General features: G+C 33.4%; 1 protein-coding gene across 9 annotated transcripts in view; it reads left to right on the forward strand.

Moving 5' to 3' along the window:
• The window catches only part of SOX5 (SRY-box transcription factor 5), a 1,270,393-nt gene that overhangs the window by 133,661 nt on the left and 1,119,094 nt on the right, over window positions 1-17,638 (forward strand). For all 9 annotated transcript variants that reach the window (XM_074194255.1, XM_074194256.1, XM_074194251.1 and 6 more), the window contains one exon: window positions 11,776-11,841. The gene's annotated coding sequence lies outside the window, so the exon portion shown is untranslated. The remainder of the gene's footprint in view (window positions 1-11,775; window positions 11,842-17,638) is intronic.

Consider the following 17,638-nt stretch of genomic DNA (forward strand, 5'->3'; position numbering starts at 1 on the left):
CTAAGTATTTTACATTATATATACATATATATTTAACATATATAACATTTTATAATGAATGCTAGGATACCTGAAGAACATGAGTAAATAAAAACAAATGTAGAACCAAAACTAAGCCAAAATAAAATTACATTTTGCTCTCTACTGTACGTAAGTGAAAATTGTTGATAAAAGAAAAAACACAATGTAGATATTAAATCAGTTACCATTTTTTTTAGATTCAGTTTTCAATGGCTATGGTACCTTTAAAGAAATTGTAGTGTAGCCATGAGGGTTTTCTCCTCCTTCTTTCTCAGCGTCTATTTTTGACTACTTATTTTGCCTGTAGCTGCATGTACTCAATTTTCACACCTTGTTTAGACTTGTATGTTTACCATACCACTACTGTTTTAAGTTTCCTACCACCCTAAATCCACAAAACACTTAAGAAAGGATTTCCATGTATTATATTTTGTTCAAAAAGCCTTATCTCAGGCTGACATATTTGCACATTTTATTTTTTATTTGTGAATTATACATTCAGGGTTCTGTTTTCATAGCCTGGGTTAGGAGCTCTCTGTGAAATTCCATTAAATAAAATTTTCCTTAAAAAAGTTAACAATGCACAAAATGCTGATACAGTATTTTAACCCACTTAATTATTTCTTTTTTTTTCATTGTTTATCATTGTTTTGTCAACCTTCCATATCATTACCCATAATGCTTTGTGTTGGGTTTTCTTTGAAAATTCCTTTCCTCTGAACTTACTATGAACTTCTGCCTGTAACAGGCTGCCATAGAATGCCACAGTACTTTTAAAAGGAAAACAAAAAGTTTTTAACAATGGAGATCTGATGTAAAGCATAAATCAAATAAGAATCCAGGTGATTTTAAATTAGTAAAATAAATTAACAAAAAGTTCACTTGATAATATAAGTCTATCTAAAGATTCAATTTCTGATTAAAAAGAAAGGTAGTGTAATATATCCCAGACTTGCAGAATAAGCATTGTTTATTCTTTGTTTTGTCTTCCACTTTTTATTTTTTTGATGGATGTTTTGCTGATGCTATAGAAGAGGGTTACAAATTTGTGGATGGAAGGGGAAGAGACAATGGGATAAAGTAGCCTGGATCTCATGAGTGTTCTTGCAAGTATAGGCAGAAGTAGAAGACTGTTTATCTAATGTAGGATAAAAAGATGAATTTCTTTTCTTTTCTGATTATGGAAACTTTGGAAGATTTTGTCTTCATAATGAACATATTTAAAATAACCAGCCATATCAAGGAGTTACTGCTGTTTGGACAAATAATATTAATAATAACTAACCTTTATATAGTATTTGCTATGTGTTGAGTACTGTGCTAAGTACTTTACAAATAGTTTCTCATTGATACAACAAATCCTATGACTTTAGAAGCTAATATTATTTTCCCATTTACATATGAGGAAAATGAGGCAATTCCAGCAAAATGACATGCCAGGGTCACAGAGCTAATAAGTATCTGAGACTGAATTTTCTTGTTTTTAGGATTTTGCAAGGCAAATGGGGTTAAGTGGCTTGCCCAAGGCCACACAGTTAGGTAATTATTAAGTGTCTGAGGCTGGATTTGAACTCAGGTACTCCTGACTCCAGGGCTGGTGCTCTATCCATTGCCACCTAGCCACCCCTGAGACTGGATTTATAATGGTCTTCCCGACTCCAAGTCCGGGACTCTATCCACTCTACCACCCAGCTTCTCTGATAATAAATAGTTACAGTGAAAGAGACACAGTTCTTTGATTCAGAAGACTTGGATTCTTTTTATGCATTAATAACTGATTAGTAGTATGACCTGGGACAGAACATTTTACTTGTCTAGACCTCAATGCCTTCACTGGTAGAACAAGTGGGTTGAACAAGGTTATCTTCAAGACCTCTCCCACCCTTAAAACTATTTATACTTTTATGATGTTGTATTATTTGTACTTGTCTAAAGATAAGAAATTATAACTTAGTGTAGAAAAAATTCAGAAGTAAAAGTGAACATGTCACTTTTTTCCAAGTTATATAGGATTGCTTGCTTTTTTAAAATAAAAGAAAGTAGCAAGTGAATATATAAAATAGGTTTGTGATTGAACTTTACTTTGATCTTATATTTTATGGTATGACAAAACATCTTGTTTTTTCAGTATTGGTATATATTGTTACAGTATTAATAGTTTGACTTTTCTTATTGGGGATTTCAAAGGTGTGCATGAGTCAGAAGCTATTGGAAATTTATGGATAAGGAAAGGGATTAGATTTGTGATTTCATTGTAGGAGGGAACTGCAAGTTACTCATTTCAGCACTTTCAATCCTCATCCTTCCTGTTCTCTCTGCAGCCATTGGCAATGTTAATCACCTTCTTCTACTTCTATCCCCTTTTTTTCCATATCTTTCTGGCACTAATCTTTTCTGATTTTTTTCCTTTGTGTGAACAATGTCTTTATCTAGTTCACACCCACTAAAAGTGGGTAACCTCCAGGGTGCTCTCTTGGATACTCATCTCTATATATATATACTAATTCATTTAGTGATCTCAGCAGTTCTCATGGTTTTATTTCTCATCTTAGTTTTTATTATTTTCAGATCTACATGTAGTTTAGTCATTGTTTAATTGTGTCTGATTTTTTGTGATTCCTTTTGGAGTTTTCTTGGCAAAGATGTTGGAGTGGTTTGCCATTTTCCAGCTCATTTTACAGATAAGAAAGCTGAGGCAAACAGAAGAACATCTGCTTTAACCCTTTATTTTTTGCCACTCTACATTCATTTTGAGGTAATGTTATGTTTGTAGAAGAAATTTAGAATGCCTTCAATTTTCTGGCCTATTCTGTCATATTCCTGGAATTCCCCCCCCCCCCAAAAAAATGACAGGGTTCTATGAAGTTACCAGTCACACATCTAGTAAGACTCTGAACCCAAATTTGAATTCAGGTCTTCCTAACTAACTCCAGACCCAGAACTCTGACCTGAACTACCACTTGCTCCTATTTTCTTCTAGCATTCAGATTCTCATCTCTTATTCAGTATTAGACATCTCAAAATGTGATGTCCTATAGATATTTTTTTTTTGTTTTTGTTTTTTTTAGGTTTTTGCAAGGCAATGGGGTTAAGTGAGCTAGGTAATTATTAAGTGACTGAGGTCAAATTTGAACCCAGGTCCTCCTGACTCTAGGACTGGTGCTCTATTCATTGCACCACCTAGCTGCCCTAAAGATATCTTAAACTCTATATGTATAAAACTAAACTCATGATCCCCCCCCCAAAAAAAAAAACCTCTCCACTTCTGAACTTCCCTATTGTTGTTGAAGACCTGACTATCCTAATCACCTAGTCTTGCAGCCTAGATGTCATTCTAGTCTCTTTAGGATCTCTTCCCACCTCACTTTTTTGTTATGTTTTTCTTGACCTCCTTGTCTCCTTTGGCACTGATACCACATTCATCCAGGTCCTTATCCTTTTTTTCCTGTACTAATCCAATAGCTTGTTGATTGGTCTCTCCTCACTCCAATCCATTTTCCAATCAGTTGCCAAATTAATCTCCTCTAATGCAAGCTTGATCATATCATATCAACCTAATCTAAACATTCTAAGAACTCCCTATCACCTCCTGTATGAAATATAATTTTAGTTTAGTTTAGTCTTCACATTCCTATAAACTGGATCCCTTCTATCTTTCCAATCTTCTTATAGCATACTTCTCCCATATTCTCCTGCTGTTCCTCACACAAGATGGTCCACCTATAGGTTCCAAGCATTTTTATCATATATTGGTTATCTTCTTCCATATCTCCATCATCTGGCTTCATTTAAGTCAAAGTTAGAATCACATTTTGAAACAAAACTCATTCCTGACTTCCCTTAATTCCTTGAATAACTCCAGTTTATCCTATATTTAACTTCTTTGTATAAAGTTATTTCCATATTATCTGTAGCATTCAACTGTGAGCTTCCTGAGGGTAGGGATTGTCTTTTGACTTTCTTTGTTTCTTCAGTGCTTAGCACAAAGTCTAGCAAGTGGCAAGAATATAATAAATACTTATTGACTGACTGATCTGGACCACTAAAAGGTTAATTGAATTGATCAGGGTCATACAGGTATGTTAGAGGTGACATTTGAACCCACTTCCTTTTTCCTGACTTCAAGTCCCCTCTTCTGGCAAATACCTATGTATAGATATACATACACATGTACATACATTCATTTTTATGTGTGCATATGATGTAAATACAGTAAAATATATGTACATATAGTAAATACATACATGGTATACATACAGTAAAAAATGAAAAAGAATACTAAAATAATATAAAGAAAATCATTATATTACTAGAGTCAGTAATGTTCTCCATGTACTTTGGGTTTTGTAATTATATTTTCCATCTCTACCACTCTGCTGAACTAGTCTTTTTCTAAGGCCCTCTGTGATCTCCTTATCACCAAATCCAATTGACTTTTTTCTGTTCTCATTAATCTTAACTTCTCTGCAATATTTATTTTTTATTTCACAGGTATTAATGTCCATTCCTATCATATCTGATAAATTGTAAATTTCTTGAGTAAAGGGACCAGGTCTTAATCATCTTGTGCCTCTAGTGCTTAAAGCAGTACTTTTTGCACATAGCAGATGCTTAATGTTTATTAAATGTTGATTGACACAATGCTGAAAACATCTTTGTTTATTTTCCTTGAAGTAAAATACAAGTCTTATTATAGGGAAGCTTATATAAAGTTGTTATTTTTGTTCTCTATATTCAGTATAACAATGATGTGTATTTTAGAAATTCTGTGTGGTTTCCATAAAATATCCAGAAAATTCACATGCATTTTATTGATTCTTATATCTCCTCTTTTAAATCTCCTTTGCTGGTTCTTTTTCTCCCTTTTGCTAAATAAGTTTGAGTGTTCTGCAAAGTTACCTACTTAGCCCTCTTCTTTCTGTACAATCTCTTCCTTAACTGAGTGATCTACTTCCATGGTAACAGTTAATACATCCTTACGGATGACTCAAAAATGTGTGCCATTTGCCAAATCTCCCCCTTATTCTATTTTTTAAATTGCCTACTGTTTGCTGTCCATATCCACTTACATATTCCAAAGTTCTCAAAAATCATCATGTCTAAACCTGAACTCATTTAAATCCCCAAACTTATATCTCTTCCCTAACTTTCCTGTTTTGGAATTTTTTTTGAGGGGGGGAGGGGATTATAATGAGTGCTACCACACTCTACCCTGTTTCTATTAGTACCACTACTATTCTTCTACTCATCCAAATTTAAAACTTTTGGAGCAACTTTGGCTCTTTACTCTCCTTCATTACATGTTACAATTATTTTTCCAAAGCTGACTTACTCTTTTTATCATTGTCATAATTAATAATAATAATACATGCTGGCACTTTCATTGTAGTAAAGTATATTATGGATTTTATAGCCTTTGAATATCATGTAATGTAAGTAGAACAAGTATTACAACAATTTATTCATCTTTTTCTAGTGTGTCTTCCTTTTTACTCATAGGATCTTGGGGTTGGAAGGGATCCCACAAGTCATTGATTTCAACCTATAATTAAAGAAGAATCTCCTTGACAACATGACTAACAGAAGGTCTTTCAATATTTGCTTAAAATCCAAAAGGAATTGGGAGCCCACTCAACCTTGTGGTGAATTTACACTTTTGAACAGCTTTAATTGTTCTGAGGTTTTTCCTTATGTCAGATCAATTTTCTTAACAATTACAATTCATTTCTATTGCTGTGACCAATGGAAGAAAAGAGATTAAGTCTAATGTTTTTCCTCTATCACTTGTCTGAATCCTGCTACCATGCCTCTTCCCCTCCAATAAATTTCATCACCTTGCTAAGTATATCCAGTTTCATAGATCATGATTTTGAGGCCTTGATCCTGGCAACCTTTCTCTAAATGCTATCCATCTTCTCATCTAATATCTTATCTAGTCTTCTGGGTTTTACCACATCCTCAAAGATAATGAGTATTCAATCTATGCCACTAGCATAGTTATTGATAAAAATGGTAAATAACCCAGCATCAAACACATATCCAAGAATTATGCCACCAGAGATTTTCCTCTAAGTTGACATGGAATAATAATGACTACTTTAAAGGTTTAACCTCTCATCCAATTCTGAATTTACCTGCCAATTAACTGCATTAGAATCCCTTTCACATTTTAGTTTCCTTATTTTTTCAATAGAATGACAAGAAATTTTTTTTTAGGTTTTTGTAAGGCAAATGGGGTTAAATGGCTTGCCCAAGGCCACACAGCTAGGTAATTATTAAGTGTCTGAGGCCGGATTTAAACTCAGGTACTCCTGACTACGGGGCTGGTGCTCCATCCATTGTGCCACCTAGCCAACCCCCCCACTGCGCCACCTAGCTGCCCCCAGCAAGAAAATTTTTAATGTTTTGGAAATTTTAAGAATCAAGGTCTTTGTATAACTATAATTCTGTATAAAATTCTATATATAACTCTATAACTAAACATAATTCTTTATATAGCTCTAACTATATAGTTTATATAAAACTATAGCATTCTCCTGACCCTTTTCTAGTCACCTTTCAAAAAGTAAATGGAGTTAGTTGGGCGTGACCTGTCCCTTTTAAAATACATTTTCTTTTTTTCAATTAAAAAGCATTTATTTTCTTTCCCCAACATGAGAAAACAAAAAAAAAAACCAACCTTTTTTTAGCTCTCACATAGGCCAGGTCCAAAGGTGTATGTATCTCATTCAGCATCTTGAGTCCATTTTTTTTCTTTTGGAACTATCTACTTTTCCTCATCATTATTGCAAATCATTGCATTGATCAAAGATTTCTAATCTTTCAAAACTATTTGTTCCCAATATTGTAATCATGTAAATTCCTCTTATTATGTTCTGTATCAGTTCATAAACTTCTTCCTAGATTTGTTAGCATGACTTGTTCTTTATGAAACTATGAAATGTTTTATGATTCAATAGTTTATTTTTCAGGTGTTCATCAGTTCTCTTTTTAATGATATTTTCCTGTATTTTGCCAAGAAACAAAGTAAATCTCATTGACCTATAGGTAATAGACTTCATTTCCTTGATCTTTTTTGAAAATTAGAATAATACTTGCTTTTCTATAATCCTATATATATATATATGTATATCTTCCCATTTTTATTGCAAACTTAATCATAAATAAGCTGAGACAGAGGATAATATATTCTTCAGGATCTTTCAATAATTCAACAATTATGTCTGCAAATTCTTTGAATAACCAATGTTGTGGATATGATGACTTGAGTTCATCAAGGGCAGTTAGATGCCCTTTGGTATCTTCCTCCTTATCTTTGGTATCAACTGCCTAGTAACCATTTTTATTCTGTATTTTCCAGTTCAAATATCATTCTCACCAGCAAAAAGAAAAACTAGAACCAAAATCAAAATTGTGCAGTTTTATCTTCTCATCATTATTCACTGTTTGTCACAACCACCTTAAGTAGTATTCATATAGCTTCATTAATCTTACTTTTCCCTTGAATACATTAAAAGCATGTCTTTATTTTCTTTTCTTGCCTTAGCTCATTCTTAGATTTAACATTCCTCATATTATTTTTATAGGAGAGTAACGTCAAGTATTTTTCTCTAATATTTTATTTTTCCCCAATTACATGTAAAAACAACTGTTAATTTTTTTTTTAAGTTTTGAGTTCCAGTTTTTATTTTTTCTTCTTTCCTTTCCCTCTACCATGCAATGGTAAACTGTCTGACATAGGCTATACTTGTGCAATCATGTAAAACATTTCCATATTAGAGTATCATGAAGTATTGATCCTCTATTAGCTATCCTTACTTCCATGTTTTGTACATGCCTTTTAAAAATCTGAGACAGTTGGTGAGCTCTCTGTGCATCCACATAGATCTATTAGACAAATCTCCTTTTGACACATGCTTAGGGTTGTTTCTTTTTTGTATTTAGAATTCCATTCTTGATAGCTTTGGAATGTATTTCCCCTGTGAAATTTTAGGCTTGTGGAACTGACCTATCCTTCCTCTCAATACTTTGAGATTTGTTTTCCAAAGAACTAGGCTTTGAAATTTTCTCAGTTTTTCTCTTTTTTTCTCTCACATTCTAAGATGGAGTAACTACTTTCCCCTAGGTTGTCAGTATGTCCTTCTCAGAAATAAGTTCCCCTTTTTGGTCAGAATAGGTGGTGCAGTGGATAGAGCACCAGCTCTTCCTAGTTGTGAAAACTTGGGCAAGTAACTTACCTCCAGGGTCATCTCCAGGCCTCCTGATTTATATCTGGCCACTGGCCACTGATGGCTCTGGAGGAGAAAGTGAAGCTGGTGCCCTAGCAAAGCACCGCCTCACTCAAATCCAATTCCCATGTTTGACATAGCATTACCTCCCTGATATCATGGTCTTCTTTGAAAATGAAGGACAAGCATTATAATATACTCTTCTTTTGGTTGAAATTCTTTCTTCAAAAGAAAACTCCATTAAATTTCTGGATAGTTTCAGTCTCTGATCACGACTAGCTATATTTTCTGTGATAGCTTTATTTTCTATTTGTCAACTCCTTGTCTCTGTATTTCTTCTGTCCAGGTTGTAGGGTCAGAAATTTAGAATTAAAAGTGAACTTTAAGCACAGCAAGCTCAACCTCCTGATTTTACAGATGCAGATGTTGTAGCACAGAGATGTTAGATGAAATGCCCAGTGTCACACAACTAATATCTTAGCAGGATTCAAACTTGGGTCAGTCTGTCAGTCATTCAGCAAACATTTGAGTACTTACTATGCGAAGCAATGTATAAGCATTGAACATACTGGGGGGAGGGGCAGAAGTCAAAAGAGGGTCCTTGCTCTGAAGGTACTTATATTCAAATGGAAGAGACAGAATGAAAATTATCTAGATAAATTCTATCTAGCTACCTCTCCTCCCCTATATATGCATGCATGCTATATAGTATTTATCTGTTTTTTTATGTGTTACCACTTCTATTCAAATGATAAATAAATATACACATATATATTCAAATGATGAATATATATCCAAATGATAAATGTAAATATATCATATATTTTATATATATATATATATATATATATCAATATGCATACTGATTTCTATCTCACACACCCATGTATGTGAGTATGTAAGTGTGTGCACGGGTATGTGATGAAAAGTAATTTGATATAAAAAAGCACTAGAAACTGGGAGGAAGGTGAAAAACCTTTAACAGAAGGTGAAATTTGAGCTGTGACTTGAAGCAAACCAGGAAAACTAAATTGAAAATGAGGAGTAGAGCATTTCAGACATGGGGAGAGAGAGATGGGAAAAAGAATAAAGTAATCAGATCTGGAGAGCAATTTATATAATAACATTAATATTATTAAAATGAACACTTTTAAGACTTACAAACTGATGACAGATGAAATGAAAAGAATCAGGAAAAGAAATTTATAAAATAATAACCACAGTGTAAAGATGGCTTTCAAAGTTTTTAGAACTTTACAGTTTTAAGAACCATGAACAATACAATGTCCACCCATGTTTAGAGGGCTGATCATGAAACATAATTCTTGACAGGGAAGTGATGGATTTGGGGTGCTGAATTTATAGGTAATTAGGGAATTCATTTTGCTTGACTATTGTTTTATTTGCTTATATATATTTGTTAGGGATTTCTTTTTTCTGTTTTGATGGAGTGAGGGTTGTTAGAGTGAGAAAATTTTGTTAAAAATGTTAGTTTAAAAATTGGTAATTAAAAACAGTTTAAAAAGAATGTTGGGTGAGGTGTGTTGCAGGAATGGAATGCTGTATACTTTTTCAGAAGATGTCCCTATATTGTTAGTTTTGCTTAATTGCTTTATTTTGTTACAGAAGAGCACTTACAGAATAAAGGGGTGATCTAGCAATGTCTATAATGTGAAACACATCAGCAAAACTTTAACTAGAAAGAAAAGGAATCTCATGTTTGAGGAACTTCTAGTAAGCCAGTTTTTTTTTTTTTTTTAGGTTTTTGCAAGGCAAATGGGGTTAAGTGGCTTGCCCAAGGCCACACAGCTAGGTAATTATTAAGTGTCTGAGACCTTATTTGAACCCAGGCACTCCTGACTCCAGGGCCAGTGCTTTATCCACTGTGCCACCTAGCTGCACCTAGTAAGCCAGTTTTATTGGAATATAGAGTATATGGAAGAGAGTCAATTGTGAAAAGGGTAGGCAGAGGCCATTTTATGAAGATCTTTACCACAGGTCTTTTTAGTTGATCCTAGGGAAAATAGAACAACTGCAGCTCATCAAAGCTAGAAAATGGATGGCATAACTTTTATTTAAGAACATCATTTTGTTAGCTGAGTAGACAATTGGTGTGGGAAGACACTTGATGAAGGGAGACCAATGAGAAGACATTTTAGGTGGGAAATGATGAAGGTTTGAATATGAGGTCTAGCCCAGCACAGCTTTCTATTTATTCCACCATATGATCTGTGATTTGCTTCATTGCCAATATTGCTTCTCTTTCTGCCTCTGATGATCTTCATGTAAATGCTTTCCACATTTGTTTTCCAACTTGTGGATGTTCTCGCTTTAATAAATCTTCTGCTAAATGCAATAGTTCTCCTTTACCTCTATTATTCCTTTCAAATACATTGTATTCTTTTAAAAGTATATTTCAGTCATCGATCTCATTCTGTGAAATCTAGCTTTGTGTTGACATTGAGATCACATTTTTTCTTCTATGCATTATGATTTTTTTCATCTAGGTTTTTTGCCCATACTTTGTATATTTTATAAAGAAATCTTTGGTCATGGATTTTGTTGTTGATTCCATTTTTTTCTTTGTCTTATTAATTTCTGGGCAATTCTGTTGCTTTTCTCTGTATGTTATACCTGCTTTCAATGGTGAATGGACAGACAGATATCTTTCCCATTTCTCTTTTCCAGAGTAGAACCTCTTGGTTGAATTACCAATCCCTATTAAATGTGACCCATGTTCAAGAAATTGATATTCATGTAAATTAAATAATAATCCAGAAAGTCAAACCTTCATCTCAAAACACAATCCTTTTACTAGTTAGTCACTCCTCAAATTTGGCTTTTTTCAGATGAACAGCAGCCTAGTCTTGTATTCTTCCCATATTGATCTTTATTTATTTATTCATTCATTTATTTGTTCATTTTGGAGAGGCAATTGGGGTTAAGTGACTTGCCCAGGATCAGACAGCTAGTAAGTGTCAAGTGTCTGAGGTTGAATTTGAACTCAGGTCCTCCTGACTTCTGGGCTTGTGCTCTATCCACTGTGTCACCTATCTACCTCCATCCCTGTTTTTATTAAATGATTATGAAATATATTTCTAAAAACCACGGTTTCATATGTTTATTAATAATTGGCCATTTTTATATGAAATGTTTGTCCTTTTTCTTTGATCAATTTTGATCGACTAAATTTGACCTATTTGTATTTAGTCCTATTTTCTATTGTATCAATATCTTTTTTGATATTGACTGTTCCAGTATTCTAGCTAATTCTAGTTTTGTGTCATTGGGAAATTTAGCGAACATATCTTTACCTAATATTATACAACTAAGAAGGACATATATCTCCCTGGAGTCTCTCAGAGACCTCCTCATGAGTTATCACAGAACCATGCACTTGTAGTTTTCCAAGTTTGTCAGTTTGCCTGGTTCCCAAAATGACACACTTTAAAAGGAATATTTTCTTCTCCCTGAGGATGTGGAGAGTGGAGAGGTACTCTAATAACCTCTTTACCTTTTCTTTTAGGTTGAAACTAACCTGAACTTTGAAAATAGAAAAGTGACCTGCTCCTGGCAAAAATATAAACACTATGTAAGTTTCTTGTTTTTTATCTTTGCATTTTCAGTGTTTAATGGTGCTATTCATATGATGTTTGTCGAAATAATTTAATTTTCTGAATCACATATTTTGTTGCTCTTAGAATCAGTCCTCTCTCTAAGCACACAACTTTTGAATAGATGAAGAAGTGAGGGAGCATCTTAGGCAAAGGGAGGGACTTAGCCAAAGGAATATGAAGAGGGAAATTCCATGTTTTTTAGAATAGTAGTAGTCCAAATTGGTTGAAAAGACATCATGATAAAATTATGAATTGTGAATGACCAATAAAACTATTGAGGAAAATCCCCCAAAGTAATACTGTTTTTGACCTTTAGGAAGAGCAAAAATCAAAATTAGGTTAAAGGCAAATTTACTGATATCTCACTAAGTCCGAACCCTGAACTTAAATACTGTTGTCCTTTGGGAGGGATGATCTGAAATGTCATGTCCAGGTCGACCAACCAAAAGAAGGGTATGGTCCCCAAAATAGGACGGGGCAGGAGCATAGTGAGGAAGAGACTGAGGCTTTCTAGTAAGGAAAGTCTATAAAACCTTCAAATAAAACATATACCTGGAGGACCTATTGATGGTATTAAAAGGAAAAAGGCTTTTGTTTTGTGAGTGGTCCTCAAAGCACCCCTTTCAAATGCTAATTAGCTTAATTATCAGGAGGTATTTGACTGGACCTCTCCCACTCCTCTTTGTTCCCTAATTTAATCAAAAGGAGGTTTTTATGAAAAAGGGGAATTTCCAGTGATTTGTTATAGAAATATGTTTAAAACTCATTCACCTTTGATACCAGGTAAATAAATTAAAATTAAAATTTTAAAATGAGAATATTGTGATCAGAATGATGCTTTCTGTTGTCAGTGTACAGGATATCTTGGAGAGAGAGAGAAAAAAATCAGAGAGAACAATCAAGAGGTTATTGCAATGGTTTAGGTGTGAAGTATTAAGGGCCTAAAATAAGGAGTCAGTGGGAATGAAAACAGAAAGAATGATAGGAAATACATTGTGAATTAAATTTTTTTTTTTTTTAGCTGCTGGTGACTTTTTAGAAGCTACTGTATTTGTAAGAGGAAAAAACATAGAAGGAAAGGAGAATCCAGTTAGTGTTCAGTTGAAATTTTAGAGAATTAGTGGCCATATAAAGAGTCCTTCTTTCTTTGGCAGGAGGAAAGTAAAAGGGTAGGATATTATGTAAGGAAATGGAATTACAGTATATTTATGCATCATTTTAGTAGGTTCTTAGTGGTAAGTTCAAATAGAAAGGATTTCTGCAGAGGTCATCAGGGGGACAGGGACTTGATAAAGAGTACTGCTTAGGTTCTTATGCCTCTGGCTAGATAAGGGATTTCAGTTTCCTTTACTGTGTTGTTTTTGTTGTTTACACTCCAATTTCTACCAGCATGATTTTCTTTGTTTAAAAAAATAACAGAAGGTTTCAATCTATACAGTGGTTAATTACAGCATAATTTGCTTTAATCAAATTCTTAGACTCTTAGCAATGCACAATGCCCAAGTCATGGGGGACATCCCATTCTTAAGTGAATGCCCATTCATTTTGGGTTGTTACCCACAATTTAGATATTACACAATATCATTCATCATCTGCATCTTAAAGCATGTGTCTTTTACATGTTTCAGAGACCTATTCAGCATTAATATTTTTCTGCAAAATGACAGGAACATCAGTAATTTTTTCAATTCTTTTTTAATATAAACAATAAATTTCTTTGGTCCCAGCTACTTAGATAAATCACAAACAGGCGTGTGTATGTGTGTGTCTGTATATATATATATTATCTACTATATTTTTCTTCTCATTTTTCACTCATGTGAGACAAGAAATAAAAGTGTTGAGTGTCTTTTCAAAGATGCTTTCAAAATATTTTTATTCAAGTCTGTATGTTTTAACCTTCAAGTCTCTTCCAACTCAGAGATTCTGTGATTTTATTGCTATTAAGAAATATCGTAGAAATATTCTTAACTCAAAAAATTGACTTTTAATTTTTAAAACATTTATTTAGATTTAGAAGAGGCTTTCAAAATTGTGCTATGTTAGAAGGAAGACAGTACTAAACTGTCAGTTAATTTTGCACAAATTATGGTGAACTTAAATTTTTCAATATGAGTAAAATATACATTTATCAGGCCCCTTAGTAGAGAGTGTAGCAAAGCAGAGTGAGAAACAACCTCAGTTAGATGGGTTCAATTGTGACAAATATTGGCAGAGTGATCCTGAGTAAAGTACAACCTTAGTACTAGACAACTCTAAGACTATAAATCACAGAAAAGGTACCTACCTTTATGTATTCGAAGAGGGAGTTTCCTAATCCAGGAATTCCCTATACCAATGAAATCACATTCCTAGTCTCCATTTCTATATTTGTTCCTTTCATTTCTGAGTTGCTATAACATTGCATTTGGAGGCCAAGAATTCATCACATAGTTGATATTTTAGATAGAAATTCATGTCAAAAGTTTCTCATTATATAAATTATTATCCTTTTGCATATTTTATCTCATAAAATGATTTTAATTCTTCTAATAGTCTATGGTGCTATTGGAATAGTGTGGAATTTATGTAGGTAATTATTTTGAAGGTAACTTTCATAGTATGATGTTTTCATATTATTTTTAAAGAAATATACCTTATCTTTTAGGGAAAAAAATGGATTTACCACTTTTCACAAAAGCCTTTTGAAAATTGTGGAGTCCTTTGGAGACAGAATGTATGGAACCTTTGCCAATGAGTAAACGCCCATGATTAACAGCACGGATGGTGTGATACTTTTGGAGCCTTGTGAAATTATGCTATAGGTTTCCTTAAAAAAATAAGTCACATATGTTCTGTGATTCCAGCCCTTTAACATGCCCCAAATAGGCTGCATATACTGTGACTTAAATTGTTCCTCCAAGCTTTCAAAATGTGATATGATGACTGATGATGGTGCAAATCATGAAAGGGGGGGGAAGGGAAAAATGTCAGGAAAAAAAATTATTTTTGGATTTTTCCTAGCATTGTTTAAAAATATACTATATTTTATTATTTATGAAAAAAATTAACTTCAGATTTGATTGAATTAATTAAATATAAGCAAGGTAATAATATAGATTTAGAGGGATGATGAAAAAGGACATATTTGTCTTAGTGTTAGATCTCAATTCTATCTACTTATAAAGAATTGGCTGTGTTTAGTTTTGAAATAAGTCTACTAATCTTGCTTGTTATGTTATTTTCAAAAAAATAAGGAAATATAAAGCAATTATATATTCTATGTAAATACTTCCAATTTTACTAAGATTCAACTCTCTGAATGATTAATAATAAATGATCTATTGATATAATTATAGATCTTGAAAAATGCAAAACTTTACAAATTCAAGTAAACATATGTTAAGTGTTTAATATATATAAAAATACCATACTTGGGCAGTCTAATTCTTATCAAAATGTTATTCTCAATGATTGATGAAGACATAGATAGTATGCATATTGAATATGCAAATAAAGGAAGTTGAGAAGAAATTAACACATTGTATATAAAACTGGGAACTAAAAGTTAAAAAAAATTCTTGACAAGCTACACTGATGGATCAGCTTATAGACTGAAAATTAATATATAGCTATCTTAAGTCCCATATTTGGCTTAGGAAAAGTTTAGTTGTTCAAGAATGGTGCTCTTCACATAGTGAGAAATTAACAAATATTTATTGCTTTAGTTAATAGGGAGTTTTGGATAGATAATCCATTTGAAAATGATAAAGGCAGAACTGTATGGTAGACAAGAATGGTGGGTTCAGATTTAGAGGACCTGAGATAAAATCCTTGGGTCTGTCATTTATTAGGTCTTAGACTTTGGATGAGTCATTTCACCATCTTTGGGTCTCAGTCTCTTTACCTCTAAAGAGAGAAGTTTGAACTAGAATATCTAAGCTCCTTTTCAGCTCTAAATCTATGATTATATGACCTCATGATATTATGATATGAGAAGTCAGATAATTATGGTCTGAAGTCTCAGTATGAAGTAAACAGTGTGAAATGATAGCTGAAACAAGAAATTCACTCAGACTGCAATGAGAAGTCTCCTGTTGAGGATAACAATGGCTCTTTTAGATGAGTTTTTAAAAGTATTTTTTGGTTTAGATTTTGCAAGGCAGTTGGGTTATGTGACTTGCCCAAGGTCACACAACCTGGTGATTGTTATGGGTCTGATATTGCATTTGAACTCAAGTTCTCCTGACTCCAGGGCTAGTGCTCTATACACTGCGCCACCTAGCTGCGCCTTAAAAAGCTATTTTGATTGATTCCTAATAAAATATTTTAGGAAATAGTAAAGTTAGATACCAGGACGCTGATGGACTTGAAATCATGCCAAAATAGCAATATTTAGCCTGAAGAAATATGAGAAGATCTAATGCTTTTTGCTGAGATTAGTTCTGTTTGACTCTGGAGGGTTAAACTAGTCGCAGAGGCTTTTGAGAGGAAGATTTTGGTTTTACATTAAATAAGCCAAGCCAAAACAAAACCAAAGAATACTAGATTTTCTTACAACCAGAGCCATGCAAATTGGAATGACCTGTTATGGGAGTTGCTGAACTTCAAGGGACTGGAGATAATTAAATGAAGATTTAAAGATCAGTTGTCCAGAATTTTGACTAGTGAATCCTAACTAGTTCAGGTACAGTTTTGATTAAAATATTTCCAACTCTGAGGTTCTTTGATTCTCTGGCCTCTCTTGATCATCTATCTTTTTTTGGTCTTAAGTGAACCTTTACTTTCTCATTTCATTTGAGTTTTTCACAAGGGAAAGTTGATCCAAATGTCCAAATATAGCAATACAAAGATTGATGTTTGGCCTTCATTCTCAAAGAAGACTATGACATCATGGAGGTGATGCCATGACAATCAAGTGAATTGGATTTGAGTAGTGCAGTCCTGGGCTAAGTCCCCAAGTCTGTCTTTCTCCTCTGGAGCCATTTGAGTCCAGTGGCCAGATATGAAAAGGACAACTGGAGATGACTATGAGTGCCAGAAAATCAGGGTTAAGTGACTTGACAAAATCACCCAGCTAATAAGTGTCAAGTGTCTGAAGTCACATTTGAACTCGAGTGCTTCTGACTCCAGAGCTGGTGCTCCATATACTGTTGTCACCTGGTTGTCCCAATTAGATTAGATATGACATGGTCCCTAGTATCATGGAGTTTATGGTTGAAGAAGACTAAAATATTTTTTGAGATTTTTGTGTTCAACTAATTTATAAATATGGATGTGTTTTATCATCTTAGAAAATAGAATTGGCAGGAAAAAACTCTGGCGGCATAAATCATTTATAATGGTTTCCTTCATAAAAGATCTGCATGTGTGCTTTTCCTCCCCCATTTAAGAAATGATGTTTGGCCAATTAATTTCTTTTCATGTTCAGAAAGTTATCTTTGATTTGGTTGCTCTCTTGCTGAAAGGTCTGATTAGAATAATTGTTTCTACACTTACTGTATTTTCAAGACCAACAAAATGAAGGGAAAATTAGCTTTTTTACAAAAAAGAAAAACTTTAAAACACTTTTAAAGTCTTTCAAAAGCTGAATCCCTGACCAAAAGAAGGATTATTCTTTCATGACAGTTGCCATGAAGATTTACAAAAATTGTCCTGTATTCTCATATAGTCTATGGAGACTGAAGCTTTGAATTACTGAATTGTAAAAACTAGTAATGGAAAAGTCAACTTTGTTGAGTCTTTCAGATCAATTTAGCTTTATATAAACTGAGAGTTACATATTTCTCTTTG

The sequence above is a fragment of the Macrotis lagotis genome, chromosome 7, assembly GCF_037893015.1.
Source record: "Macrotis lagotis isolate mMagLag1 chromosome 7, bilby.v1.9.chrom.fasta, whole genome shotgun sequence".
Classification (NCBI taxonomy): Eukaryota; Metazoa; Chordata; class Mammalia; order Peramelemorphia; family Peramelidae; genus Macrotis; species Macrotis lagotis.